Raw genomic sequence first — 9,266 nt, forward strand, 5'->3', positions numbered from 1 at the left:
AGGAGCCATGACCCATGAAAATATGACTTACAATTACACGCATCACTATCTAGACCTTCATTTTTTTTTTATACCTTTATATTTGATAATGAAACTAACACGCCCAAGCTATGTTTAAAAAAAACGCCACAATGGATCAAAATCATCTGATCTGATCTGAAGATAAGTTAGGTAGTCTTAATTCCGTGAATATATTGAAAATTGAGTTGTTCTTATAAAAAACCAACTAGTTCTACCAAGAAACGGGCCGATCGTGGCCCACATTTTCTATTGTCTTTTTGAACCTTGCGCCAGAGTATAGGGCAAAGGTTTTTATAATCATTTGTTACGTTCAATGCAAAGGGTACGTGCACCTTCAAAACCCACATATTCACAACCTTTGTTGCTCGTGTAAATTTCACAAAAACACAAACTATTCATGAGTGCCTATACTATGCTCCTAAAGGAGCATACTGTATATGTACTCCTTGATCAAAACACTTATTACATGATATTTTTTTAGTCTAACATTTTGAGAACTACATAAGAATTACTAGATGATTATTTTCAAAAGAAAAAATTTGAATTTTGAGTTTTGTGAAACTTAGTTCTAGCCCTACAAAAATTCGACAGGGTCTATTCAATCTTAAGGCATCAATTTTTTCTAGTAAATAGAGAATTTATTTTTTGGAACTTTTTTTTTACTGAGATTGGTCTATGGGTTGTGGGGATTACATTCACAGAATTTGAGATATAAAAAGTGTCCCCAGCATTTGGTTTGCTAGAGGGAGTATATGGATAGTATTCTCCTACGGGACTAAAAATTAATTTGGCTTATTCAATTACGCGGAGTTCATATACTTAGAGAGTAAAAAATGTAAAGTAATGTTGTAGATGATTAAGGGAGCTTACAAATACGATGAGGAGCTTAAATATAGAAAGAATATACAATACAATAAGAAGAAGAGAAAGAAAGAGAAGAGGCAAAGGGGATATAAAGAGTCTTGGAAGATGAGAAAACTTTGAGTAACTTTGACTCTAATGATTAATGGAATTTATAGTACACCCATATAATGGTTTGAACAAAAAGGGGTCCTTGTGATGTAGCATTTTGCTTTGTATATTGATCATGAGTTGGGCATCCGCAAGCTGGAAAGAATGTACAACCACCAATGTTTTTTTGTTGAAATCATTTAAAAATGCCTTCAACAGTTATATGGGCTTTTCTATAAGGAAAGAGCCTTTGAATTCAATAATTTTGTGGGGTTTTTCCATGCTCTTCTTCGAAGAGAGCCTTTAAATTTGAAATTGCTTGGCTCATTCACTTTTGCTGTTTAGTTTTTTCCAGTACCTTAGTGTTTCTTTTGTATATGTAGCCGTTCAACGTGGGAAGCGATTGAGGTAAAAAAGCGGATACTCGCAAAAATATCCAGAATCCTGGAGGCCCACTACGAGCATCCTTTATGATTGAAGAATTTCTCCTTCGATCAAAATTCGCCTCTCGTCGATGACCTATATAATTATATAACTGCAGATGTCACTGGTGCACATGAAATCCGGACTCTCCTGCGTAATTTCAAGAAAGAAGGTGAGAAATCCTTCGTGTTTGAAGAGAGAGGATTTCTTGGACTTGTGGCAGTTTTGACCGTCTTCCCTTTGTCACATCCTTTTTATTTTGGATTTGGTTTCTATAGGGCTGCAGCTCTACTTATTGAAGTAGAGATGCAGCCATCTGCACCATCCGTTGATATGGACGGTGCTGATTTTGCATGCAATTCAAAAGGTGGGACTGCGGCTCCCTATTTCTTCTCTCCTTCTCAGCTTGTCTTTGAAACCTCATCTGTGATTCTTTTTTTATTTGCGAGTAATGGCGATTTTGGATGATGACGTAGATCTTCCCAAAAAAGTTAATAGAAAAAAAATAAGTAGGGATGTAGAAACTGCATCCTTTATTTTATGTATAGGCGCCGCGCCGTCTCTCTCTAACACTCATTCACTCACCCACTCAGTTAAAAAGGTCTCTCTCTCTCTCTCTCTCATTATTTGGATCAAAGAAGAGATAAACCTGGCGGCCCTGCTCTTGCCCTTGCCCTTTGCCCTGGCCCTACTCCTTATCGAACAGGAGCTGAAGAGGTTCCGATAAGGACAAAAAAAAAAAAAATTAAATAAATAAAATAAAAAATAAAAGGTAAAGGGCTTGAATAACCATCTTGTAATTCTAAGGTAGGGACCAAAATTTAAATTGAATAAATCCTGCCAAGCACTCAAAATGGGCTGAGGGAAGTACCCTATTCTCCCGAGGGCATAGTGTAGACGCATGAATGCAAAAAGTACACCCCAAAAACCCAGCATAAAATTGAAAGCAGTATATGTAGTTTGTGTAGCGTAGATTCAGTACGACACCTGTTAGGAGGTGTGCTATTGTTTGAGTAAAAGACTAAAAAATGGCAAGGGGTAAGTCTAAAAAGACATATTTCGTAGTAGCGATAAAAGATAAAAGGACTTGAGGCTTCATTGAGGGTATGACCCTTGATAGACCATAATGGTGGGCCAGGATTCTTGTAGCTGAGGTCAAATAGTTAGAAAAGAGCTCTGATGACGATAATGATATATGTAGTTTATGTATGCCCATAGTCCGGAGAAGCTCGAGCAAAACTACAAGTAACACGAGCCCCAAGACCTTACATAAAAAAGCCTCTTGGGTGGGCCAAATTTACCAAATGATGAAAGACCATATTCTCTAGGAAAATTACATAAATATTCGTTATATTTATTGTTATTACGAAAATACTTTAAACTTTTCATTATTACAAAATGTTTGTTTTTTCAACTTCATAACACTTTTTTTTAAAATAAACGAAACTGTCAATTTTCGGTTTTTCAAAGACTTGAAATTTAAAAAAATTCGGTTTTTGAAAAATCAAATTTCAAAAATCGAATTTTTTAAATATCAATATTATGTATGCCCAAATATTTAAACTTAGGGTTGAATTGGCTTTTCGGTTATCATGCATGCCTCTACAATGTCACGTCGTGGTTCATGTCCTGTCATACGCAATCTAATTTTTCAAAAAAAAATTTCTTGTTTTTTATTTTATTAAAAAGCAAAAGAAAAAAAACTCGTCATGAAATGGGCAGGATTTGATACCAAAACCTCTTGAAAAAAAGAATATGTTTTTACCAATACACTATGTGAATAATAATGATGAAGTAAGTCTTGTATGATATATATATATATATATACATTTTTTTTTCTTGTTTTTTTACATGCCGAGTTATAAGCAGTAAAATTTGGTTTTTCAAAGACCGAAAATGGGCATCTTCTTTTTTAAAAAACATGTTATGAAGTTGAAAAAACGGACATATGGTTAATGATAATAAGTTTAAGGTATTTTTATAATAACGAAAAATATCATGGATATTTGTGTAATTTTTCCTAATATCTACTATCATATAAAGGAAACATTATTAAATAAAAGGAAAAAATTATATTAGGTTGTAACCTTAAAATGTAGAATTAAGGGCGCCTCAAAAATCCATCATAAAAGGTTGTTTCGATGTTGGGAGACTCTCTAATAGATCATCTCGACGTCAAGATCTTTTAATATGAAAAGAAAAGAAGATTTTGAGTCTTAAAAATAGTGTATCTCACAACATATTTATTATCTGGACCATCTATTTTTTAGATTTTCAATTATTTATAGATCTACTTGATTTGAACCATTTTTGGAGTTTAATATTTTATGATTAGAGATGAAAATAGATTATCAAGCCATCCTAAAAATTTGTAACACCAAAATTACATTTATAACAAAAATTTAGATGTGCGCATTAATTTGATCGTTTAAGAATGCAACCTTATAAAAACCACACCCTTAAATAAAATCAAATGCTTATACCTGCATTTCAATTCATTCCTATGCATTATAAAAGAGGTGTTGCAAAAAGCAAACAATATACTCCAGTGCGAGAACCCTATTTAATTGGATCATCACCATCCTATCATTAGATAAAGAGAGAGAGAGAGAGGCGGCCATATACATTCACCCCGCCTCTCATGAGCCTCATCATAGAGAAGATGGTATCATATGTTTTTATCATTAAGAAATATCCAAAGGGAAACTTTCTATACTTCCTCGCCATTTACATCTTTTATCTCCCAGCCGTCCGATCTAAATGGACGGCTGAGATGCCCCAATCACAATGTCATAGATATATATATTGTTTTATTTATTTTTTCTATAAGATATTTTTGACATTAAATTTGGGGCATCCACTCCTCTTAAACTTGAACGTGCAAAACGTATGTAAAAAGGGTGAAGTTTGTATAGAGCCTAGGCTCTAAACAATCAAATTAGAACCTACCTTCAAATAGTGTCGAGAAATGTGGTTTCAATACTAGAAATCTTTGTGATAGCCTTAAAATATATTTTCATTTTTATTTATAAAATTTAAAGCTTAAAAAATAGTGTAGATCGATAGATCTATGAAAACTTGAAAATATTGAAAATTGACGGTCCAAAAATGCGTTAAAAAATACACTAGTTTCAAGAGTTGAAATCTATTTTTTTATCATGTCTATCCATCGCGATGTTGTGATCAATTTGAGGATATTTAGGCTTCAAAACAACCTCTTCTAGTGAAATTTTTGTTTGTAGGCTCAAATTTGATTGTTTTGAGCCTCGGCTCTATATAAAATTTTCCCATTTAAAAAATATTCATGATAAAATAAAATGACCCAAATACCTTTAAAAGTTTTAAGGGTATTTTGGTTAGGAAAAAGTTTATATAAACCGCTAGGCTCTAAACAATTAAATCAGAGCCCACATCCAAAAATTCACTAGAATAGGTTGTTTTGATGTCAAAATATCCTCAAATTAATCATCTCAACATCAGGATATATACACATAAGAAAAAAAAAGGGATTTCAAGTTTTGGAAATAGTTCATTTTGTACCGTAATTTGGATCGCCAATTTTCAAGATTTTCATAGATCTACTCTATCTACACTATTTTTGAAGTTTTGAAATTTATAATTGAAGATGAAAATATATTTTAAGGTTATCACAAAAATTTTAAGTATTGAAACTATATTTCTTGACAATATTTGAAAGTGGGCTCTAATTTGATTGTTTAGAGCCTCGACTCTATAGAAACCACACCTTTTTGGTTATTTTATTTTTCAAAAAATATTTTTTTTTAATATTTTCTTTAGATGTATCCTACTGAGATGATGATACATACCAAATTTTATTTTCATTGAATTGTAAGAAAAAATTTAAAAAAATACTCTGAGAAATCTGATCTAGATCACATGGCCAAGGGCTCACTTGTAAACATATTGAGATGATTAACCTCAGCTGTCCATTTAATTGGACGGCTGGATAGGGGGGAATTGTATAAAATATAGATGGCGGGAAAGCATAGAAAGTTTTCCCTAATGACCTTTCACGAATTAAAATGATAAAAATCCAATAATTACAAAAAATGACAAACTTTAGTGCTAGTTTGAATGGACCACATAAATCAAAATAAGCATGTCTCTTACATGATTACTTGAAGTAGTAGAAGTCTGTGTTTGGTACCCTCCAACTATTCATGAGTGATTCCCGTTTCTCTTCTCTATTTGAATAAATGGAGACTTCTCTAACGTGCTCACTTTAAAGTATAAGTTTTCCAAACTGAGTATCAAACGCGAAACTCCAATTGAAAGCACAAGCTTGCACGCCTAAGGGATAATATACAATAGAAAAAAGTATTACAATGACACCATTTATCTTTGGTACAAGAAAGTCACTATTAGATTAATTGTGACTACCTTGTACCAAAGATAAATGGTCTCATTATGTACTTTTCGTATTGTATATTATCCCTTAGGAGTGTGGCTTGTGCTTTCAATTGGAATTCAGGTATATTTTGGGTGGGGTTTGTATAGAGCTTAGGCTCTAACAATCAAATTAGAGCCTACCTTCAAATAGTGTTGAGAATTGCGGTTTCAATATTAGAAATCTTTTTGATAGACTTAAAATATATTTTCATCTTTATTTATAAAGTTTAAAGCTTCAAAAATAGTGTAGATTGATAGATCTATCAAAACTTAAAAATCTTGAAAATTTATAATCCAAAAATGCGATACAAAATATACTATTTCTAAAACTTGAAATCTCTTTTTTTCTCATATCCATGCATCTTGATGTTGGGATGATCAATTTGCGGATACTTGGGCATCAAAACAACCTCTTCTAGTGAAATTTTTGAGTTAGGCTCTAATTTGATTGTTTAGAGCCTCGGCTCTATATAAACTTTTCCCTTATTCTATTGACTGAGCTCAAACTTTAAAAAAAAATCTTGAGCTTTGTGATACACCCATGCTATTAGATTTCACATCGACTGGTTTTAAGTAATTGTGACCACCTTGTATCAAAGGTAAATGATTTCATTATAAATAATCGCTATACAATAAGATCCAAATAAACTTAATTTAGGTCATTGGAAAATTTTAGTCTTTTTGCTCAACCTCTAAACCCCTTTTCTTTTGGGTGAGGTTTTTATGAGATGCCCATTGTATATTGCACAAGCAAGGTGCACCTCTAAATTTTGCATAAATATGTAATTCTAGTGTTAGAAACCTTACAATGGCTTGAAAATCTCTATCCAATTTTAATTGTAAAATTGTAAATTTAAAAATTTAAAACGGTGTAAATTGAGCATATTTATAAACATTTCAAAATCTTCAAAAAATAAACGATCTAGACAACTTGTTACATCATGAACTATTTTTAAGAATTAAAATTTCTTTTTTTTGTTGTGTATACCGAACATCTTGAGATCGAGATGAAACTTTATGTAAATCTTTTCATTTTCTTTAATCTAGTATTATGCTTACAAAAGAAAAAGATAAGGTTGCGGTTTGCATAAGGTTGTAACCTTAAACAATCAAAGTAAGGCGTGCCTCCAAACTTTATCATAAGATGCAATTTTGGTGTCGAAATTTTTTAGGATGGCCTGAAATTTATTTTCATCTCTAATTATAAAACTTTAAACTCCAAAATTGGTTCAATTCAAACAACGTCAATTAAATGGTTTTCCAACTTTGAGATGATCCTTTTTTGGGATTTGAAATCTTTTTTTTTTTTCATATCCATAAATTTCGATGTTGAGATGATGAATTAAATGGTTTTCCAATATCAAAATAGCATTTTCCTATGGATTTTTGAGCTCATCATTACATAAACTTTTTCCAAAAGCTCATTAGGGAATTTCAAATGGTGGTGGCGTCCTTAAAACTTTTAACTATAATCTTTCTTAACAAGGTACAGCTATATATATATATATATATATATAGGAAAAAAATTTATATAGAGGAGAGGCTCTAAATAATCAAATTCGAGGCCACATCAAAAATTTCACTGGAAGAGGTTGTTTTGATGCCCAAATATCCTTAAATTGACTATCTCAACATCAAGATGCACGGACATGCGAAAAAATAGATTTCAAGTTTTGAAAATAGGTCATCTTGTAATGCATTTTTGGACCGTCAATTTTCAAGATTCTCAAGTTTTCATAGATCTGCTCGATCTACAGTATTTTTTAAGCTTTAAATTTTATAATTAAAGACGAAAATATATTTTAAGGCTATCACAAAGATTTCCAACATTGAAACGACATTTCTTGACACTATTTGAAGGTAGGCTCTAATTTGATTGTTTAGAGCCTAGGCTATATATATATATATATATATATATATATATATAATATTTATTATAATATAATATATCATATTTATATATTTACAAATAATTTGAATAATATATATAGAGTAATGATCTTATGAGACTCTCCCACACCCATGTGTGTTGGACTTCAAAAGATCATCATTAAATTTGACACAGATCTCTAGAAAAGTCACGTCCCACACCCATGTGATAACTTTTCTAGAGATCTGTGCCAAATTTAATAGTGCTCCTTTGAGGTCTTACACACATGGATGTGGGAGGGTCTCATAGGATCATTACTCATATATATATTATATAATAATTATATTATAATATATACTATGTTATAAATATGTATAAATATTTTATATATAATATATAATATGATATTTATAAATATAAATTGGATTTCATAAAATTGTTCAGCTTCGGTATGGAAAAATTCCCCGGGGAATACGTCCACACCTCAAGAGGTGTGGGTTCATTTTACCATGTTTTGGCCTTTTCATGTTAAAATATTTTACCATGGTAAAACATTTGTATATGCATTTGAAATGAACCAAATCTGTGAAACACATCTTACATATGTAAATTTTCTAGAAAATATTTAAGCACGAATCTCACCAATTCTCAAAAATGACATTTTCCTAAAATTGCTTTATTTTACTTTTATTTCATTTACAAGAATTTCTAGGAATAAATGTATTCTTACATGTGAATTAATTGTACAACAATACAAAAAGTATAACTTATAAAGAGTATAACCTACAGAGAAATATGAAACTTAAAAGTTATGAAGAATATAACCTACTGAAAATAAGAAACTTTTAAATTTCTAAAAACTTGCCGCTTTCAACGTGTCATAAATTATAATTACAAGGAAAAAGTTTATATAAGGTTGCAATATTAAAATATAGAATTAAAGATGCACCTAAAAAATCCATCAGAAAGTATTGTTTTAATGTTGAAAAACCCTCTAATCTATCATCTCGACATCGAAATGTCCGAATATGAAATAAAAAAAGATTTTGCAACATATTATCTAAACCGTCCATTTTCTAGATTTTCAGGTCTATAGATCTACTTGATTTTAGCTATTTTTGGATTTTAAAATTTTCTAATTCGATATGAACATAGATTTTTAGACAATCCTAAAAACAATTTACACCAAAATTACATGTTAATGATAAATTTGGAGGTGCGCCTTAATTGGATTGTTTAAGGTTGCAACCTTATAGAAACCACAACCTAATTAGAATATCACTTGTCGATTAGATTTCGCAATTTGCAGTCTCACTTTTTTCATCAATTTCTCGAACTCAAATACTTAATAATCTCAAAAATTGAGAAATTCATGAAAGTAAGGCTTCCAAACAGTCTTTCCTCTCTTTCCCAATGCAAAACAGTAAGCCCATGGTAGCAATTTTAACGATGAGTAGAATTATGGGGCACAGTTGGAGGAGGCTGGCCTGATGTGAAGCTGAGAAGGAATATAATTGCAGATATAAATTTGGAGGGCCCCCCATCCATTAAGTTACATGCTTCAAAGTTGTTGCACGCATACCCCTCAAAC

The sequence above is a fragment of the Amborella trichopoda genome, chromosome 11, assembly GCF_054954075.1.
Source record: "Amborella trichopoda isolate Santa Cruz 75 chromosome 11, AtrichopodaSantaCruz75HAP2 v2.0, whole genome shotgun sequence".
NCBI classification, from domain to species: domain Eukaryota; kingdom Viridiplantae; phylum Streptophyta; class Magnoliopsida; order Amborellales; family Amborellaceae; genus Amborella; species Amborella trichopoda.